The sequence below is a fragment of the Xenopus laevis genome, chromosome 8L (genome assembly GCF_017654675.1).
Source record: "Xenopus laevis strain J_2021 chromosome 8L, Xenopus_laevis_v10.1, whole genome shotgun sequence".
NCBI classification, from domain to species: domain Eukaryota; kingdom Metazoa; phylum Chordata; class Amphibia; order Anura; family Pipidae; genus Xenopus; species Xenopus laevis.
Window position 1 is genome coordinate 8,948,960 of NC_054385.1, and position 22,208 is coordinate 8,971,167.

A 22,208-nucleotide genomic window follows, 5' to 3' on the forward strand; every position below is an offset into this window, starting at 1 on the left:
TACTAAGCACAATTCAGCAGGAACAGTCCCATAATTTTGCTCATAGTCTGTACAGAGAGATCCCATAAAACTATGGCAACATAGGTATTCCCTGTACTAAGCACAATTCAGTAGGAACAGTCCCTAAGTTTGCTCATAGTCTGTACAGAGAGATCCCATAAAACTATGACAGCATCGGTATTCCTCTGTACTAAGCACAATTCAGCAGGAACAGTCCCATAATTTTGCTCATAGTCTGTACAGAGATATACCATAGCACCATGCCAGCATTAGTATTCCCCTGTACTGAGCACAAGTGTATACTTGTCCTTTAAATAATTATTTCGCCTTTAAAAACATTATTCGTATTTTGCACACAGCAACATTCTAACATCATCTGCATTTTTGTTGGTAGTTGAATTATTCATACAATGGAATATATGATCACTGTAGGGCAGCGTATAACATATTTCATATCAAGCCCTTGTAAGAACTTTACCCAAAAACATTGCAGTTTCCTGATCATTATAACACCCAGGTGCCATAAATAACCTTTTAAATATATCATTAAATGCTAATTAGTCATTTGTGGTCAAGAATGTAGTATCACCAGTATTTATAGACCCTTGCCTGACCTCCCCAATCATCTTTGATGTCACAAAGCGTGCAGATTGGAACAGGCATGTGCATATAAATACAAGCTGCCAGAGGTGGAGGAAGTGGGGTATAGTAAGGTCGGGGTGGGCGGAAGAAGAGGAGAGCTCTGCCTGAACCTGCCTGCGACCCACAAAAGAATGTGTAGACGACGGCCTGAACCAGCAGATCTTCTGCTGCCAGGGGCGTAACTACAGAAGAAGCAGACCCTGCGGCTGCAGGGGGGCCCAGGGGGTATAGGGGGCCCCATGAGGCCCTAATTGATGAGCAATTTCAAGATTTATTGATAAAAAAGGACAATCTCTGGATATGTTGGGGGCCCTAAAATTAATTTGCTGTGGGGCCCAGTAACATCTAGTTATGCCACTGTCTGCTGCACTGACCTGATCCCCCCAATGAACTGTTAATTGTTTGCTATTACACTTCTTTGGGTAACTGTAACTGAGCTCAGGGGGGCCACAGAAGATGATTATGATTGTGGGCCAGCACAGTTTTAAATTTGTAGCCTTATAGAGCATTGATTTTTGTTTTTAGATGGGGTCAGTGACCCTCATTTAAAAGCTGAGTCAGAAGAAGAAGAAGACAAATAGTTAAAAAAACTATAAAAAAAAGAAAAAATGAAGGCCAACTGAAAAGTTGCTTAGAATTAGTCATTCTATTTGGTAATTCTCAGAATGCTGATCCCCCTAAATAAAATGGGTTGTTCACCTTTGAGTTAACTTTTATTATGATGTAGAGATTGAGATTCTGAGACAATTTGCAGCTGGTTTTCATTTTTCTTTATTATTTGTGTTTTTGAGCTTTTTAATCAGCAGCTCTCCAGCTTGCAATTTCGGCTATCTGGTTGCTACTGTCCAAATTCCCTTAGCAACCATGCCTTCATTTGAATAAGAGAAGGGTTAGGCTAGAGAGGGGGCCCTGGGACAGCAGCCTGGTGGGCCCCGGCCCCCTCTTCAGGTCCCCTGCCAATCCGCCTCCCCCTCTGGGTCCTCAGTTGAGTTGGGTCCCCCGCCCTCACATGCACTCACTTTGTATTTGCTGCGACCTGCACGATAAAGGGAGGTTTGACAGGGAGATTTGGCAGGGAGCGAATCCGGGCTGGCGTGGCCCACAAGAGACAGGGACCCACAAGAGACAGGGGGCCCACAAGAGACAGGTCCCAATGGGTTTTTTCCCAGTGCCCTGCTGGCCCTGTCCAACCCTGAATAAGAGACCGGAATATGAATAGGAGAGGCCTAAATAGAAAAATGAGTACAGTCATAAAAGTAGCAATAACAAGAGCATTTGTTTTTAGCCCCCCATTAAAAAATAATCCAAAATCAGAATAATCCAAAAACTATAAAAAAAAAGACCAATCGAAAAGTTGCTTAGAATTAGCCATTGTATAACTTACTATAATTTAACTTAAAGGCGAACCACCCCTTTAATGATCAAACACAAGGCCTGTTTATTTGTCCCAAGCAGAATGTAGGGTCAAATTGGCCCCTTGAACAGCCACCGAAGATGGAGCTCAGCAATGCTGACTAGATAGTGGCAACTGACAGTTCCCAGCCCCGGAATCCAGTTGATAGACTGCCCCCTCCCCATCTGCCAATGAATCAGCTTGTGAAAAGAGACATTGGCACCCGTTCATGGCATCTTTCCATGTAGCATCATTAGTCACGCTCTGCCAGCTTTCCTTCTCTACCAGGAATGTAATTGCTGCCATATTAAGAGTTTACTAATCAGAGAACTCAATTCTCCCACCCGCTCCCATGGCAAGAACGATCGGCTGAGTTATCGCTGACAGACGTGTAAATCTCCTTTCGCCTGAGACTGTCAGCGCAGGAAGCTTCCGTAGCAGGATTTTCCAAACACACAGCTGTGCGGTTACAGACGCAAGAAAACAAATCCCCGTTTTATTTTCATTTTTATAAATATTCATGAGCCATTACAGCTTGGTTATTATATTATACTTATTATGTTTAGTAGGGCACACAGTGGTCCTACTCAGAGAAGCAATCATGAAGCTTTGTGGGATTGCACGCACATTATCCGAGGTGTTGTCCTAAAAGAAAATTGCCATTTATAGTCTATTATGCGTAACCACACCCCGACTGTAATCACTGGCATAAAATGGCATCTTGGGCAAGGTAAAAACTAGAGCCAGTGACACCTTCAATGATACCTGAGAAAATAAATATAGAAATGTTTACAAATATTAGTTTCTATTATATAAGACCATAAGGAAAATTTAAAAATGTAGGTCCTTTAAAGGGGTTGTTCACTTTTGAGTATAATGTAGAGGGATATTCGGAGACAATTTTCAATTGGTTTTTATTTTTTATTATGTCTGTTTTTTGAGTTATTTAGCTTTTTATTCAGCAGCTCTCCAGTTTGCAGTTTAAGACATCTGCTTGCTAGGGTCCAAACTACACTAGCAATAGGGTGGGATTGGCCCGGTGGGCCCCTGCCGGGCTAGACCAACTCTCCCAATCTCCTGGCCCTACAAAATAAATTGCATGTTTGCTGCCCCTTTTGAGCATGCAAGTGGCTCCTTTTCCGCATGCTGGCGTCGCAGCAGGGGGTCCAGAGGGAGGCCCTGGACAGCGGCCCGGGACAGGAGCCCCGGGCCCCCCAGTCCAACCCTGCCTAGCAACCAGGTCCGGACTGAGAATTAAAATAGGCCCTGGCATTTCAGGTACACAGAGGCCCAATCAGCCCACATAGAGGCCCAAACAGCCCCCACCAGCCCACTAAATACTGACTTTCTGTGGCACCTTACAGCAGCCCCTCTGACATTTGCCAGAACCCACAGATTGCCAGTCCAACCCTGCCTAGCAACCATGCATTAATTTGAATAAGAGACTAGAATATGAAACAGAGAGGGCCGAATAGAAAGATGCAGCAGTAACAATACATGTTAAACCCTTTTAATTCCTGTGGTTTTAAAGGTTTTGACTGGCCTTTCTTATAACTGTGTAATGCATATTCTATGCATGTGGACTTTGTCCTGGACTGGCGTGCTTTAGTTCCCCTTTAATTTGAGCTGTTGGGATGAATTCACAACATTCTCAGCTTTTCTGTCTCTTGTGTTTTTAATAACTATGGTGAGTAATGAACCCTTAGATCCCTCGGGGCGGTGGTGGAAATGAATTCAGCTGGCTCTGTGTCTCTTCATTGTGTCTCATCCTAGTGATGAATTCTTGAAAACCCGCTTAAAACCTTCACTTCTGGTTGCCAAAGAAAGAACAGGAAATTGTAATGGAACAAAAGAAGGAAAACGATCAAAGGGGAGGCTTTTGAAGTTGGATGTGTATATCTATATGTACCATGCTATAGTGAATGGTTCATAAATCATTGTATAGTCCATTCTCTAGAACAGTAATCCCCAACCAGTTGTTGCTCTCCGACCCCTTGGATGTTGCTCCCAGTGGCCTCCAAGCAGGAGCTTATTTTTGAATTTTTGGCTTGGAGGCAAGTTTTGGTTGCATAAAAAACACGTGTATTGCCAACCAGACCCTCCTGTAGGCTGCCAGTATATACAGGGGCTACCTAATACCCAATCACGGCCCTTATTTGGTACCCCAGAAACATTTTCATACTTGTGTTGCTCCCCAACTCTTTAACATTTGAATTTGACTCACAGGTATAAAAGGTAGAGGATCCCTGCTCTACAAAGAAGGGAGTATGCCCAGGACAGATATTTGTTGAGTCGAAGATTGGAGTCAGTTAATTGGTTGATGATTGTGGACATGTTGCTCCAGTATTTTTGGCAGGCCTCCCTTGTGTGCAACTGTGAACTCATCTGATCTCCAACATCGACATATGCTGAATGTAAATCAATGAGGGGTCCAATCCCAGCAATGTAGTAGCCTGGATGCAAATTCTTTGAGGTTTATTGATTAAGAATATTTGTCACATCCTATGATAATTGCAGGATTGGTTTTTGGGTACAGGGCTGTCATCAGGGGGTATAGGGGGATATTGCAGTTAGGGGTCCCATAAGATATAATACTGTGGGTTATGGAAGGGGAATGGTTTGTAGAAAAGGTGGGTGGACAGGCCACGTGTGGGGCTTTAGTATAATGGACATGACTGGGGTAGAACAGGGGCATGTTCTGCAACCTTGGGTCCATGGGTAGCCTCAGAATTTTTTTCAGAGAGGGGCAACTAAGCTAATATTACATAGGGTAGTATAAACCTTTTCATGGCAAAGCAGAAGATGACCTAATTAAGGCTTGACTTGGGGTGAGAAGTATAAAAATGTTTTGTGTTGTTGGGAATTCAATTTACAAACAATTTCTTGGAACTAGCTGGAGAAGTCAGGGTGGGTCAACTGCCCCCTCTTACCCCTATTTGTGGACACTGCTCTTGGGTCACTTTTTTTTGTATGAGGCGCCATTCTTTTTGTTGGCAGGTAACCAGTGGGTAAATAATTTGCCCTCCTTTGCAAATTTACTGGAAATATATTTTCTGGAAACTTGTAATACCTTATTGTTCTGTCCCAACTCTGCCCACCAAATCCCCCCAGCCTGTCCCTTATGTCTTTTTTCCAGACCGGTATATATGAGGACAAAAGATGGCAACTCTAATTACTGAATGAGGCATTATTTACAGAAACTCCATGCAGGCAGCGTATTATTTTCCTGTCGGTCCACTATGGGGACCACTGCTGATCAGAAAGGGGATGTTTGTTGGGCATTATTGATCCCTAGAATAAAATGTGACAATATACAGGTATGGAGTTCATTATTCAGAAACCTGTTATCAAAAAATTCCGAATTACGGAAAGGCCATCTGCCATAGACTCCACTTTATCCAAATAATCCAATTTTTTTTAAACGATTTCCTTTTTCTCTGTAATAATACAACAGTAGCTTGTACTTGATACAAACTAAGATATAATTAATCCTTATTGGAAGGAAAAAGGTTTATTTAATGTTTACAAGATTTTCTAGTAGACTTAAAGAAACAGCAACACCAAAAAATTCAAATCATATAAAAGTAATGAAAACATAGGGGCAAATTTATTGAGGTTCAAATGGCTGCCTTCATGTCTACCCAGCAGCTTGTTTATATAAACTATAGTAGTGTTTCTGAAGCAAACATCAGTTTTACCAGTGCATGGCAACAGTACAGTATATTGTTATTCCTTTTTTGGTGTTACTGTTCCTTTAAGGTATGAAGATCCAAATTAAGGAAAGATCCATTATCCGGAAAACCACAGGTCCGGAGCATTCTGGTCTTATACCTGTACTGCCTGTAGTTCATGTTTTCATGAACTATAATTGCGCAGATCGTTTTAAAGTAGCAATAATTTTATGTTAATCTTAGCACCCCTTTTAATCCAGTAAAGTACGGTATCATTTTAATTGTACTTTCAGTTGAATTGGCTGGGGAATGGGTGGTTCTGTAGCAATGCAGTAGAACAGTTAAACTCCGATGTGTTGCCTCCAGGGAAATTCTTGCTTTCAGTTGTTTATGTTAAAAGAGAGAGAGAGAGGAAGAAAAGCTTAATTGATTAGTAATTAGTTTGTAAATGGAGCTAGTTAGTCACGGTGCAGAACACAAAGCAGTTGGATGATATATGTGACCTGTATGGTGGGTCATGTGGTGACCCCTACCTGTAGGACCTCTCTGCTCCCCACCTGGAGAGAGAGATGTTGGCCTATCACTCAATATGACGGAGAGGGTTGCTCAATTAGATAACCTCACAGGCCACCGTACGTCTCACTGCAGGTGGACAATGCTTTGTGGCTTAAGTCTCATTATATATCTGTCTCTCTCTTCCCAGGTGCAGTGATTTATAGGGATCAGTAATTGAATGGCAAGACCCTGACATAGGGATGCTGGCCTTGAGAAATGAAGTGGTAGTTCACACTACAAGTGACCTTTAACGATGAAGGCCTAGACTGTCACAGACAACAATGGGTTAAAGGGGTTGTTCACGTTTAAATCAAGTTTTAGTATGATGTAGAGCATGATATTTTGAGACAATTTCCAATTGGTTTTCATTTTGTATTAATTGTGATTTTTTTCGAGTTATTAAGGGGCCGATTCACTAACTTCGAGTGAAGGATTCGAAGTAAAAAAACTTCAAATTTTGAAGTATTTTTTGGGCTACTTCGACCATCGAATGGGCTACTTCGACCTTCGACTACGACTACGACTTCGAATCGAAGGATTCGAACTAAAAATCGTTCGACTATTCGACCATTCAATAGTCGAAGTTCTGTCTCTTTAAAAAAATCTTCGACCCCCTAGTTCGCCATCTAAAAGCTACCGAAGTCAATGTTAGCCTATGGGGAAGGTCCCCATAGGCTTGCCTAACTTTTTTTGATCGAAGGATATTCCTTCGATCGTTGGATTTAAACCCTTCGAACCGTAGGATTTAATCGTTCGATCGAAGGAATAATCCGATCGCACTATCTGCACTAAATCCTTCGACTTCGATATTCGAAGTCGAAGGATTTTAGTTCCTAGTCGAATATCGAGGCTTAATTAACCCTCGATATTCGACCCTTAGTGAATCAGCCCCTTAGCTTTTTATTCAGCAGCTCTCCAGCTTGCAATTACAGCCATCTGGTTGCTAGGGTCCGAATTACCCTAGCAGCCATTGATTTGGTTAATGGACTTGAATATAAACAGGAGAGGGCCTGAGTAGATGAGGAATAAAAAGTAGCAGTAACGATACATTTGCAGCTGTTGGTGTTTTAGATGGGGTCAGTGACCCCCTTTTGAAAGCTGGAAAGAGTCACAAGAAGTCAAATAAAAAAGACAAAATGATGACTTAAAGATGAACCAACAATTTAAGGCAATAGATCTTCATTTTTTGTATTTATTATTTTATTTGGATCTTCAGCAGCAAGAATGGATTCTTACTGTCTGGCCATCTATGTGAATGGTAACTGCATGATGGGTTTTGCAGGTTTTGAACGTGACTGTTGAGAGAGAATCCAGTTAGGGACCTGCGGAAGTCTAGACCCAACAATTATAGAGAAAGGCACTGCACCTTTGATCTAGTGTGAACAATTACTCCATCCATAATCCGATTTAGAATGGGGTGGTGCCAGGGTCGGACTGGCCCTGCGGGACACCGAGAAAAAACCCGGTGGACCCTGGCCCTCATGGTTCCCCTGCCGAGCCAGACCGCCTCTCCCAATCTCCTGGCCCCACACAACGCCCTACCTACATTCACGCATGCGTCGCAGTAGGGGGTCTGGAGAGGGACCCTGGACAGCGGCCCTGGACTGGAGTCCCGGTGGGCCCCGGGCCCCCAGTCTGACCCTGGGTGGTGCTCTGTTGGATATTCAACAACACTTATTTCTAAATATTTAGAATGAAGTCTAGAGTAGACCCACCAGCCTGCCTTTGGCAACTCTTTGGACCTGCTACCAGACCTGCAGGGTGTTTTTAGGGAAGCAAGCCAGTTCCCTCTCTCCGATCTGCATAACAAGGAAGCGAGATCACTCCGGGAGGCATATTAACCAGGGACAGAAAGTTCATGACTTACCTATGTTCCAAAGCAGGGTATCTGGAGAAAGCATGCACTTGGTAATTAGAGCTTTCCAGGTATTCTGATGTAGGACTTCCTGATGCAGGACTTCTGTAGGACAAGAAAGCAATAGTAGGGCAAGATGGAGACAGTAGGAGAAGATGGGGACAGCAGGACAATGATGAAGTTGTGGGAGAGTGACATGCAACATTTTGCCCAGTCTTTGGCCCTTAAGCTGTTGTTCCAGCACCCGTAACTGACAGCAGAAGGTCATTTAAACAATATCCGAAGGGCCATATTTTGGACAACTCTAGTTTAGGTTAATATTAAAGCCATACAAAAGTCTGGTTTGTCTCCTCCACTTTCAAAAGACTTGTCCAAATATTTTGTGAAATGGAGCATGGAGTTGTGTGAAAATCCTGTTCCCCCCCATAAGATAAAAATCATAACCACATACAGCTCCAGTCTTTCTTTATCTTCCTGAGTATAATAATTTACCTGTCTTTCGTGTCATCAGTTTCCTTTTATATTCCACAGAGTCCTTCATTTCTTCCTCTGCAAGGTTTATGCACAATCTTGTCTGCTCGTCTAGTCAACTCAGCCAAGGTAAGTGTCTTTGTTATTTTAAAGCGCTCTCTTGTCTTCTGAATTGGAATTAGGAGCCGGCAAATCAGCTAAATGAATATGAAACCCTTGAATGTATATGATTTGCTGCACAAAGCACTGAAAGCCAAAACGGTGCTGTTGTCAGGAGCTCATAATTACTGATTCTTGAGGTCAGGTTAATTTTTTTTCTATCAAACTGGATTTTTTTTGGGGAATTTAGACAAATTACAAAAAGGGGATGGCACCTTTGAGTTTGAGTTTAAAGGGATACTGTCATGGGAAAAAACATTTTTTCCAAAATGCATCAGTTAATAGTGCTACTCCAGCAGACTTCTGCACTGAAATCCATTTCTCAAAAGAGCAAACAGATTTTTTTATATCCAATTTTAAAATCTGACATGGGGCTAGACATTTTGTCAATTTCCCAGCTGCCCCTGGTCATGTGACTTGTGCCTGCACTTTAGGAGAGAAATGCTTTCTGGCAGGCTGCTGTTTTTCCTTCTCAATGTAACTGAATGTGTCTCAGTGAGACATGGGTTTTTACTATTGAGTGCTGTTCTTAGATCTACCAGGCAGCTGTTATATTGTGTTAGGGAGCTGTTATCTGGTTACCTTCCCATTGTTCTTTTGTTTGGCTGCTGGGGGGGAAAAGGGAGGGGTAGATATTACTCTAACTTGCAGTACAGCAGTAAAGAGTGATTGAAGTTTATCAGAGCACAAGTCACATGACTTGGGGCAGTTGGGAAATTGACAATATGTCTAGCCCCATGTCAGATTTCAAAATTGAATATAAAACAATCTGTTTGCTCTTTTGAGTGCAGAATTCTGCTGGAGCAGCACTATTAACTGATGCGTTTTGAAAAAAACATTTTTCGCCATGACAGTATCCCTTTAAGTCAATACAAAAGATGTTTTCATGGACAATGAAAAAGTTGAAACCTAGACAAAAAATTCAGTTTCAAGACCTCAATCGGCATCGAAATAGTGTTGACGCACAACAGTTTAGAAGCGAACGACTTTTCCAATGTGTGTCCAAAATGTTTCGCAAATTTATTTATGGAACGCGGAAATTCGCCACGACTTAGCGCTGCCGAATTTATTCACCCATTACTAAAAGTGGACATATTATGAAAATATATTACAGGTATGGGACCTATTATCCAGAATGCTCGGGACCTGGGGTTTTCTGGATAATAGGTCTTTCTGTAATTTGGATCTTCATACCTTAAGTCTACTAGAAAATCATGTAAACATTAAATAAACCCAATAGGCTGGTTTTGCTCCAATAAGGATTAATTATATCTTAGTTGGGATCAAGTACAAGCGACTGTTTTGTTATTACAGAGAAAAAGGAAATAATTTTTTAAAAATTTGGATTATTTAAGTCCTAATTCTGAGCTTTCTGGATAGTGGGTTTCTGGATAACGGATCCCATGCCTGTGATATATTTTAATCTGACCATAGGTGTAGTTAGCAATGAGTGCACAGAATCCAGGCTTTAGTTTGGCTGAATCCTACCATGTTTTGCTAGATTTGAATTCAGACGAATTCTAAGGGCAAATATTTTAAAATGTAGGATTTGAGAAAATCTGAACAATAAAAAGTGATCTTTGGAATTTGCGTTTTCTGAACTTGAATTTTCAAGGTTTATCAATAAAAAATGTTACTGTAACTGTTGGTGTTACTATTCTACAAGTACATGGTTCTGGTTTAAGCCTGAAAGCTTTTTATAGTTTTTCCGTTGCATTTTTAAAAAGGTACGGAACAATGAGATTATTCTTGCAATTGGTGTTCTTTTTTCTGGGATCAATCACCTTTAATTTCAATGCAAAGGAGTTTAGCAAAAGCTTGAAATCACAAAATTCATATATCTTCCTCTGTAGGTTCAGCAGAACGCAATCCCAACCCAAATCATGTAATTTTTAGGCTCTGAACTTTGTGCACAGATGATTTATTTTTTCTTAAAAATTTCCAATATGTTTCTTTTAAATAAAAAATAACTAGCCCTTTTTAATGTCGTTTTTAAGAGTAACCAGAGAAATACACAGTCACACACACATATGCAATTTAAATATAACCGGTGTACTATGATGATGAAAGTTGAATTCCAATTTGCCATAAAAAAGCAAGAAATGAGTCAAAGTAATATTATTGTTTTGAATTTTAATTTTATTTAAGGGAATGTAAAGAATGTAAACTCTTGGGGCAGATTTATCAAGGGTCGAAGTGAATTCGAGGGAATTTTCGAAGTAAAAAAATTAGAAATTCAAAGTAATTTTTTGGATACTTCGACCATCGAATAGGATACTACGACTTCGAATTTACTTCGACTTCGATTCGAAGTAAAAATCGTTCGACTATTCGACCATTCGATAATCGAAGTACTGTCTCTTTAAAAAAAACTTCGACTTCAATACTTTGCCAATTTAAACCTGCCGAAGTGCTATGTTAGCCTATGGGGACCTGCCAGGTTTTTGGGTTTCGAAGGAAAATCGTACGATCGCACAATAAAATTGTTAGAATCGTACGATCGTACTATGAATAAAATCCTCCGACTTCGATTCTATTTGATGGTCGAATTTCGAAGTATTTTCCACTTCGAAATTCGACCCTTGATAAATCTGCCCCTTGGTGTTATTATTTTTCTTGACAGTTTTAACAAGTTTTTAGGATTCGAATTTGGTTGGTATTCGGCCGAATCTTTTGCGAAGGATTTGGGGGTTTGGCGAATCCAAAATAGTGGATTCGGTGCATCCCTATTATAAACCGCGAGGATGGAAAAGTCCGAATTAGAAAATCCAGCATCTCTGGATTATAAATCAATGGGAGAGGTCCCAATGATTTTTTGATGTGCACTGGGTTTTATGCAATACCCTGTAGTTTTCGGAGTTTTCGGGCAAAAATCGGAAAAAATCAGAAGAAAAATCTGAAAAAAAAGATCTTTTCCCCGCAAAATCTTTGGGAAAACGTAATTTGGATCTTTATACCTTAAGTCTACTAGAAAATCTGGTTCTGCTTTCAATAAAGATTCGTTAGATCTTAGTTGGGATTAGTGACGGGCGAATAAATTTGGCAGGCTCGAATCCGCTGGCGAATTTCAGCAAAAATTCACCAGCGTCAAAAAAATTTGGACGCTCGTTGGGAAAAGTCGATCGCGTCCATAATGTCACGCGTCAACATTATTCGGACGCCCATTGACTTTAACACTACCATCAAAATTGACGCAGGCGGCGAATTTTTTTTACGTTTTACGAATTTCGCCGACTTTATCGGTGAAGCCAAACAGGACAAATTCACTAGTTGGGATCAAGTACACGCAACTGTTTTACTATTATAGAGAAAAAGGAAATCTTTTTAACAAATTTGGATTATTTGCTTGTAATACTAATACAGCTATGCGACCTGTTATCCAGAATGCTCAGGACCTGGGGGTTTCCGGATAATGGAACTTTTTGTAATTTGGATCTTCATACCTTAAGTCTACTAGAAAGTCATGTAAACATTAAATAAACCCAATAGGCTGGTTTTGCTTTGAGTAAGGATTCATTAGTTGGGATTAGTGACGGGCAAATAAATTTGCCAGGCGCGAATGCGATGCGAATTTCAGCATTTTGCCGCTGTCTAATAAATTCGCAAAGCTGCCACAAAAATTCGCTAGCACCAAAAAATTTGGACGTGCGTTGGGACGCGAGTCAACATTATTCGGATGCCCATTGACTTTAATGCCGGCATCAAAATTGACGCAGGCTGCAAAATTCACGTTTCACAAATTTCTCGCCGTTTTGAGAATTTCGCCGACTTTTCCGGTGAAGCGAAGCAGGACAAATTCGCCCATCACTAGTTGGGATCAAGTACAAGCAGCTGTTTTTATTATTACAGAGAAAAAGGAAATACTTTTTAAAAAATTTGGATTATTTGCTTATAATGGAATCTATGGGAGACAATCTTTCCGCCATTCTGAGCATTCTGGATAACGGGTTTTCAGATAACGAAAAAAAAAGGTTCTCCAAAATAATTGTTTCGATTTTCTTTCTCTGTTAATGACTGTATTCTGCCAGACAGATATTGCTGTCAGTTTATTTATATTATATTTACAAGCAATTTTGAATCCTTTATTTGTAGTTGGTGTATATTGGAAAATTACGATTTCTTTCGTTAGGCGGAATTCTTTTCGTATCCCCCTTAAATTTTGGGTTCAGCCAAAGAAAAAACGGCATTTTGTTTGATATTACCATAACAGTTGCTTCTCAGCAAGCAAAGAAGAGCTTTAAAGATAACTCCTCGTATATTACATGTATTATTGTTAACAAAGAACCAATAGCGTCGCACTAAATTATTAGGGTTTTTTTTAAGGTACCTGCTATGTATTATTATGTTTAGATGGCTATATCTTTAAATATATTTTTTATAAACACAATATATTATATATAATAATAATATAAATTTTTTTTTAAATAAATAAAACGTAATCTTATTTATTTGATTATTTATTAATCAAATTAAGACCACTATGGTCGAAACGCGTTGGGCTCACCAATTGTTCTTGCCATTTTTGTAATTTTTTTCGATTTAAGAAACTTTTTTTTTGTAAACTGAGCGTGCAATCCGCTTCTTGCTTTTTGGATGTTCGTTTTGGAGACCCACGCGGATCAGCCCCTCGCAATTGATTTGCAGGGCGCGCCCCTTCTTACTTGACATTTTCTAATTCCAAGGAAATGGCCCTGGATTTCCAATGTCAATTTTTCTTTTAATTATGAAAAAAAAATGAAAAAGAAATATCTTTATAGAAAGGATTTGGGGCGTGCGAATTCTCAGCCGGTTCTGACAAAGGCGGGGTGAGGGGAGCGAAAATGAGAAGAAATGCAAAAGCAGTTTGGATGATGGGTGTGTGTATAATGGGTGGAGGTAGCAGGGGGGACGCGTTAGCAAATTTAAAGACTCCCGAGGCAAACAACTAGATCACTCTTGCTTCCCGTTACCTCGGGGTTTTGCTCAAGGATTTATTTGTATCGTAATGGTTCAATTACTGAAAAACCCCACAGAGAAAATTATGGACGTTTGCCTGTGTTTTTCTCGCCTTGTCTGGACAACTGGAGATATTTTCTTTCTTTTTTTTTTTCTTTTTTCCCCCTCCTCTTTCTTCTTCTTCCTTTTTTTTTTCCAGGGAAGGGGGAGGTATGGAGGCTGCTTAAAAGATGTAGCGGTTTTATTTAGATTGCGAGCATGACTATTGGGAAATAGCACTCTATATTTCTTTTCCATTCGTTTGGTTCTCTGTTTGTGATAGAGCTACTTATTGATTGCTCCTCTGCTCTTACTGTTTTCTGCCCTCTCTTTTCCTTTACTGCTAATGTAAGTAGACGGGAATTCATATTTATAGACGTTTTAACTTGATTCTTTTCCCAGAATCCTTTGTCACATAGAGCCAAGCTTAGTAACCCTCGCTGGAGTTCAAGTGTGGGATTTTTGGGCGACTACTTATTTGTTCCCTGGGTACCCCTGAAACTATAACAGGATGATTGTTACCCCAATGTTTCTATATATCTGTAACCTTATGAGCTAAGGGGGTCCAGTCTGAAGGTCAGTTAGGGGGAGATTTGGGGTGAGTGTTTATTTGTACCCTGGGTACCCCTGGAACTATAGCAGGGTGACTGTTACCCCAATGTTTCTATATATCTGTAACCTTGTTATGAGCTAATGGGGCCCAGTCTGAAGGTCAGTTAGGGGGAGATTTGGGGTGAGTGTTTATTTGTACCCTGGGTACCCCTGGAACTATAGCAGGGTGACTGTTACCCCAATGTTTCTATATATCTGTAACCTTGTTATGAGCTAAGGGGGCCCAGTCTGAAGGTCAGTTAGAGGGAGATTTGGGGTGAGTCCTTATTTGTACCCTGGGTACCCCTGGAACTATAGCAGGGTGACTGTTACCCCAATGTTTCTATATATCTGTAACCTTGTTATGAGCTAAGGGGGCCCAGTCTAAAGGTCAGTTAGGGGAGATTTGGGGTGAGTGCTTATTTGTGCCCTGGGTACCCCTGGAACTATAGCAGGGTGACTGTTACCCCAATGTTTCTATATATCTGTAACCTTGTTATGAGCTAAGGGGGCCCAGTCTGAAGGTCAGTTAGAGGGAGATTTGGGGTGAGTGCTTATTTGTACCCTGGGTACCCCTGGAACTATAGCAGGGTGACTGTTACCCCAATGTTTCTATATATCTGTAACCTTGTTATGAGCTAAGGGGGCCCAGTCTGAAGGTCAGTTAGAGGGAGATTTGGGGTGAGTGCTTATTTGTACCCTGGGTACCCCTGGAACTATAGCAGGGTGACTGTTACCCCAATGTTTCTATATATCTGTAACCTTGTTATGAGCTAAGGGGGCCCAGTCTGAAGGTCAGTTAGGGGGTGATTTGGGGTGAGTGCTTATTTGTGCCCTGGGTACCCCTGGAACTATAGCAGGGTGACTGTTACCCCAATGTTTCTATATATCTGTAACCTTGTTATGAGCTAAGGGGGCCCAGTCTGAAGGTCAGTTAGAGGGAGATTTGGGGTGAGTGCTTATTTGTGCCCTGGGTACCCCTGGAACTATAGCAGGGTGACTGTTACCCCAATGTTTCTATATATCTGTAACCTTGTTATGAGCTAAGGGGGCCCAGTCTGAAGGTCAGTTAGGGGGAGATTTGGGGTGAGTGTTTATTTGTGCCCTGGGTACCCCTGGAACTATAGCAGGGTGACTGTTACCCCAAGTTTCCTCGTGAGGGAACTTTGGGCGACTTCGGAATATGAAGCGCCGCGTGTGCCATGCCACAAGTGACTTTTCATTAAAGCGGGCGCAAGACAGAAGGAAGGCGTTCGGGAGATTGGTCGCCGCAAAGACGAGGCGATTAGTCGCCAGGTGACTAAATCTCCCTGAATGGGGGAGGATTAGGACAAATCAGAGGGGAGCTAAGTGAATTGGTGGAAGCTGGTTGTGATAGGAGAGGTGGTTGAGAAGTAAATGGGAGACTTGTAGGGTGCCAAACTTTGCCAGTTTTAGCTGATATACTGACTGGAGGGAAACTGTAGACAAACCTCATAATGTCATAAAAAGGGTATGGGGTTGCCCAGTAACACCTTAAAAGGCAGTAAAATGAGTGGTCTGCTGTGTACTTGGCTGCTGTAAAATCTACCACTTTATGGGGTTAAATTTACTAAACGGCGAAAACTCACCAGTGACGGCTTCGCAGCCATTGCAACACTTCGCCAAGCGAAAATTCGCTCACACAATGCTAATTTACTAAAATGCGAAGTTGCATCAAGGGCGACGAACGCTGGTGAATTTTCGCTAGCTTTAATTCGCCAATCAAAGTGAAGATGCGCTAGCGTTCAATTATGCCTACTGCAACTTCGTTAGAGGTCTTCGCTCAGGCTAATTTGCATACTGCAGGAAATGATAAAGTTGAATGGACGTATATGTTGCAGCAAATACATTACACTACACAAGTCCAGGGAACCTGAATAAAGACAATAGAGTTGTTATAATGCCCTACACATGAGCCCACTGTATAGTTTATATTCCATATGTTAGAAAATGTATGGAGGAACCCAGTTACCCAAAATAATATTTAAGGACTTTTGCAGCCCATCACTCTGAAAAAACGAAAAGTCGCCAGAGATTTTTTTTGAACTTTTTCCACTGAAAATATGATGTAAGTAACAGAAGACTGAGGAAGATTTATGCACTTCAATGCACTTTGCCTGGTCTGAGCTGGAGAAGGCAAGTCCGCTGTGTGCCCCATGGCTACACAGCAGCTTGTTTATATAAACTATAGTAGTACTTATCTGTTATCTACTGTGTATCCTGTGCTTGAATGGCTGCCCCCATGGCTACACAGCAGCTTGTTTATATAAACTATAGTAGTACTTATCTGTTATCTACTGTGTATCCTGTGCTTGAATGGCTGCCCCCATGGCTACACAGCAGCTTGTTTATATAAACTATAGTAGTACTTATCTGTTATCTACGGTGTATCCTGTGCTTGAATGGCTGCCCCATGGCTACACAGCAGCTTGTTTATATAAACTATAGTAGTACTTATCTGTTATCTACTGTGTATCCTGTGCTTGAATGGCTGCCCCCATGGCTACACAGCAGCTTGTTTATATAACTATAGTAGTACTTATCTGTTATCTACGGTGTATCCTGTGCTTGAATGGCTGCCCCCATGGCTACACAGCAGCTTGTTTATATAAACTATAGTAGTACTTATATGTTATCTACGGTGTATCCTGTGCTTGAATGGCTGCCCCCATGGCTACACAGCAGCTTGTTTATATAAACTATAGTAGTACTTATCTGTTATCTACTGTGTATCCTGTGCTTGAATGGCTGCCCCCATGGCTACACAACAGCTTGTTTATATAAACTATAGTAGTACTTATCTGTTATCTACGGTGTATCCTGTGCTTGAATGGCTGCCCCCATGGCTACACAGCAGCTTGTTTATATTAACTATAGTAGTACTTATCTGTTATCTACGGTGTATCCTGTGCTTGAATGGCTGCCCCCATGGCTACACAGCAGCTTGTTTATATAAACTATAGTAGTACTTATATGTTATCTACGGTGTATCCTGTGCTTGAATGGCTGCCCCCATGGCTACACAGCAGCTTGTTTATATAAACTATAGTAGTACTTATCTGTTATCTACGGTGTATCCTGTGCTTGAATGGCTGCACCCATGGCTACACAGCAGCTTGTTTATATAAACTATAGTAGTACTTATCTGTTATCTACTGTGTATCCTGTGCTTGAATGGCTGTCTCCATGGCTACACAGCAGCTTGTTTATATAAACTATAGTAGTACTTATCTGTTATCTACTGTGTATCCTGTGCTTGAATGGCTGTCCCCATGGCTACACAACAGCTTGTTTATATAAACTATAGTAGTCTGTCTGATACAAACACGCCAGTTTTACCAGTACAGAGCAACAGTACATTATATTTTAATTACTTTGATGCACTTACAGTTTTTGGTGTTACTGTTCCTTTAACTGTTGGCTGGTTTTCCCTTTAAATATAGGGGAGGGTAGAAAAATGCTTTTTCTGGAGGTTGTGGGGGTGTTAGAAAGAAGAGAGCTGCTGCTAAAAAAAAACTATATAAAAAGAAATATGCCTTGATAGTCTCAGCCACACACATTAAGCAGCAGGGGATAAATATGTGTGCTGTATCTTTAAGAAATGGGGAAAGAAATAAAAGAAAACAGGAACGATCTGGGCAAATTGGCTCAGTAGGTAGAACTGCTATTTAAATGCTGTTGGGAAAAAAAAGTACAGTGAATTACAGCGTAGATGATAGCGCTGACAGCTGCCATTTGCTCTGGCTCTTTTGCTATAATGTAGTTGAATGCAGCAGGCTCTGTGCGCTGACAGTTAGGAGGGGGGCTGCGGCCGCATTGACAGATGGGACTGTCCAACCCAAAACCAGTAATCCTTTTTGATTCCTAACCAGCACCCTGCGATTGTAACTGCTGCGCTGCAAGAAATTCTAGAGAAAGGCACAAAATCCTTGCAGGAATTAAAAGGGGAAATTAAACCACATGTTGAGATCCTGGTAGCTGTGGAAGCAGAAGAGTTAATACCCCCTAGTGCTTCTTACTGACACCTGCCAAGGGTATAATTTCATTCCATGTATATTTACTGTGCTGCAACGTAGCCGAGATGCTAGGGATTCAGGTAGTTGGTGGGGAAAGACAGATTTATTATACTAAAGCCACATCATCTTTTTTCCCCCTGTATTTTACATAAACCCAGAGATTGTTCAATGTAAAATGCACAAAAAAAACCCCAGAAACACATATAATGTAGTAGAATATTCATTACCAACTTCAGTATTGCTGCAAAGAAGCAAAATCTGTGTTCCAGCACGTTATTATATAATGTATCTACCTAAATATATAATATAAGGATGTTAGGAGCTCCATTACCATACAAGGGCATAAGGCTACAGGTCACTCCGAGGTGACCTCTAAAAAAAAAACCTCATATTTTGCAATTGCGGTACATAAATTTTAGGACACCATTCAAATTAGTCTTGTTCACTAAATATAGATTATTACGGATTTTGCAGGTTATTTATGACTTGTGTATATTATATATATATATAAGTGTTATGGAAAAGCCACCGATAACCTGTAAACTTTATCTGTGCAACTGGTTATTACTGTGATGTCATTTGTTGTAATATGTGTTTCAAACCCTAAAAATTTAGAAAAAAATGATGTACCCCCTTCTTAAAAAGATATACAGAACTCAGGCCTGTATACCGTAACTCAGCCTACAGCCTTGTGCCTTTATATGGTCACAGAACAACCCCTCAGTGACTTCTAATATCCTTATCATTTACAGTAGGGGGTACATTATCCCTTATAATACATGAGTGATACTCAGAGTTCCCTGTATAACTCAGCCTGCAGCCTTATGTCTTTATATGGTCACAGAAGAACCCCTCAGTGACTTCTAATATCCTTATAATTTACAGTAGGGGGTACATTATCCCTTATAATACATGAGTGATACTCAGAGTTCCCTGTATAACTCAGCCTGCAGCCTTGTGCCTATATATGGTCACAGAACCCCTCAGTGACTTCTAATATCCTTATAATTTACAGTAGGGGGTACATTATCCCTTATAATACACAAGTGATACTCGGAGTTCCCTGTATAACTCAGCCTGCAGCCTTGTGCCTTCATGTGGTCATAGAACCCCCCAGCGACTTCTAATATCCTTGTAATTTTTTGAAGGGGGTACATTATCCCTTATAATACACAAGTGATACTCAGAGTTCCCTGTATAACTCAGCCTGCAGCCTTGTGCCTTTATATGGTCACAGAACAACCCCTCAGTGACTTCTAATATCCTTATCATTTACAGTAGGGGGTACATTATCCCTTATAATACATGAGTGATACTCAGAGTTCCCTGTATAACTCAGCCTGCAGCCTTGTGCCTTTATATGGTCACAGAACAACCCCTCAGTGACTTCTAATATCCTTATCATTTACAGTAGGGGGTACATTATCCCTTATAATACACAAGTGATACTCAGAATTCCCTGTATAACTCAGCCTATTTGCTAGGCGACTATGCAGCTGGGGAATCTCTGTTGTGCAGTATTGTATATGTAGGTGTACAGAACACAGTTCAAGTGTAACGGTGTGTTTTATATCTTGGCAGATATCTCAATACATTTATCTCGGAGCCTTTCTGCATGTTCCTGTAATACTTTATGCCCCGCGTATGCGAATAATTTGTTGTTACACACCCTGTTGTGTTTGTGTGTTGCTAGCGGCTTTGTGTTTGTGTTTGCGGAAGCAGAAGGCCTGTAGGAAGCGGTACAATTAGCTAACAAGTGGCTGTTTTGTGCAGGATTGTCGCTGATGTGTTTTAAGTGTTTTTATTTTTTTTTTTCGAGTGGAAAATGTCTGCGTGAGCGAGTATAGCAGACAAAGGCAGAATGCATTAGGTTTTATTGGTCTGCACAGCACACATCTGACGTTAATCTATTAAGCAACTTCTACTCGGCCTTTTTGGAACTGAAAAAAAAATAAAAAAATAAAAAGATTTTTTTTTTTTTTTTTTTTTTTGAAAAAAGAAAAGCAATGAAAAGAGCCCAACCAGCTCAGGCAATAGGATAATGGGCTAAGAGACATAAAACTGTAGCCGGCAGATGGGACCCACGTTTCCTTTCTGCGAAGGGGCAGCTTTAAATAATAATACACATAGAGAAAGGAAGGGGAATAAAACAGCATTAAATAATTAGCAAACGATCATATTGTTACGAGTATAATGCTCAGCGTTTTATTCTATTCTTAGCGAGCCTCCTTTGGTGCATCAGCCAACATCTCTCTAACCTTTTCAAGGACGCTACTTGCTGCGAAATAGGAGAGGTATTTCGGAACTCAAGAGAGAGAGAGAGTGACAAAAGGCAAAAAAAAGAGGAGAGAAAAAAATATTCCCAATGTGTTTCTGACTCAGGGGGCGCTGTGACCCCCCCCCCCCACAACACACCTATCCAGTGTTTATTTTTTCTTTTGCCAGGAAGATAATAAAAATAGGGAATTAAGGAGATGATTCATAATTCATCATTTTTTGTTTTTAAATTAAAAAAAAAAAGTTTCGATTTTTAAGAGGGAAATTAAAACTGGGGATTAAAGGAGACATATAGGGTAAATGGAAAAAACACTAATTAAGTAGGTAATTATCAGTAATATATGGTGTTGCTTTTACATGGTGCTGAAAATTAATATTATCTTTAAAAAAAAGCCCCTATAGATGTTCTCTGGTCCCTGTCTGAGTTTCAAATGAGGGGTGGGCGTGTCCCTGCTAAAAGCACAGTAAGAGGGGGACAGCCAATCACAGCCCTGCTGTCAAACAAGCACAGACAGGCTTCAGTTCCCTATCAGGTCCTGCTAGCTGCTGAAGGTTTGAAGTCCTGGATCATTGCTGCTATTGACAAGCTGAAACTTTATCCTCATGCAATAAGTTCACTATATAAAATATGACATGATTTTTTGCCATATTCATTTCTAGGGTTTAGTTCTCCTTTAAGAGGGCGCTTTCAGAGTCAGATGCCTATATGGTAAATCAAAAACATTTCTGACACCCACCCCCCACTTCCACTGCTTCTTCTGGGTACTTACCTATCAAATCCGGTGGCAGAGGTGGGGGTCCCTGTTCCGATGTGCGTGACGCTGCTCATGCGCAGAAGGGGTGCTCACATGTCCGGACTGGACCTAAATATATTCCTGAATATCCACAGACTAATGATTGTAATTAGGGTTTCCTCCTGGCCAATATTTCACTGATCTAGCAGGTAAAATCCCAGTCAAGGCTGGGACTGGTACCATAAATTTGCCAGCAATTTACTTGCAGGTAAATTTCTAATTCTCATTCCTTTCTCCGAATCTCCACTCCCAGCTCTTCGCCTATTCCTCCTCGGCACCTCTATATCCCTACCCTACTAAACAGACTCCTGCCAGATTCACCCCTTTATGTCATGACTTGACACCCTCACTGCCCCGGCCTGGCCCACCTCTCCCTAGAATTACTCTTGTAATGCACTCCTCTAGTTGCTTACTTCAGGCTCTGGCTCAGGCATGCATGGGACAGAAATTCTTAGGCGACTTATTTACTTTGCAAGTACTAAGGGTTTCTGGGAGACCAGAACATTATGGTGGCGGATCTCCTAGAAGACAAGGCCAATGTATTTTGAGAAGATGGGGTGTCCTAGTTAGCAAACAGAATCACCTGCCCTAGAGAAGTTAGTAAACATGATAGAAGCCAATACTTATCGTCTGGAGTTCCCTTGAAGTGGCTGAGCATGTCTATGCAGAATCATCTCCTCATTCTGTAAGAATGCCAAACAAGCAGATCTTTGAAAGGCTGGGCCACCCAACCAGTGTTGGACTGGGATACCAGGGGCCCACCAGAAAACCTAAGGTTGAGGGCCCACT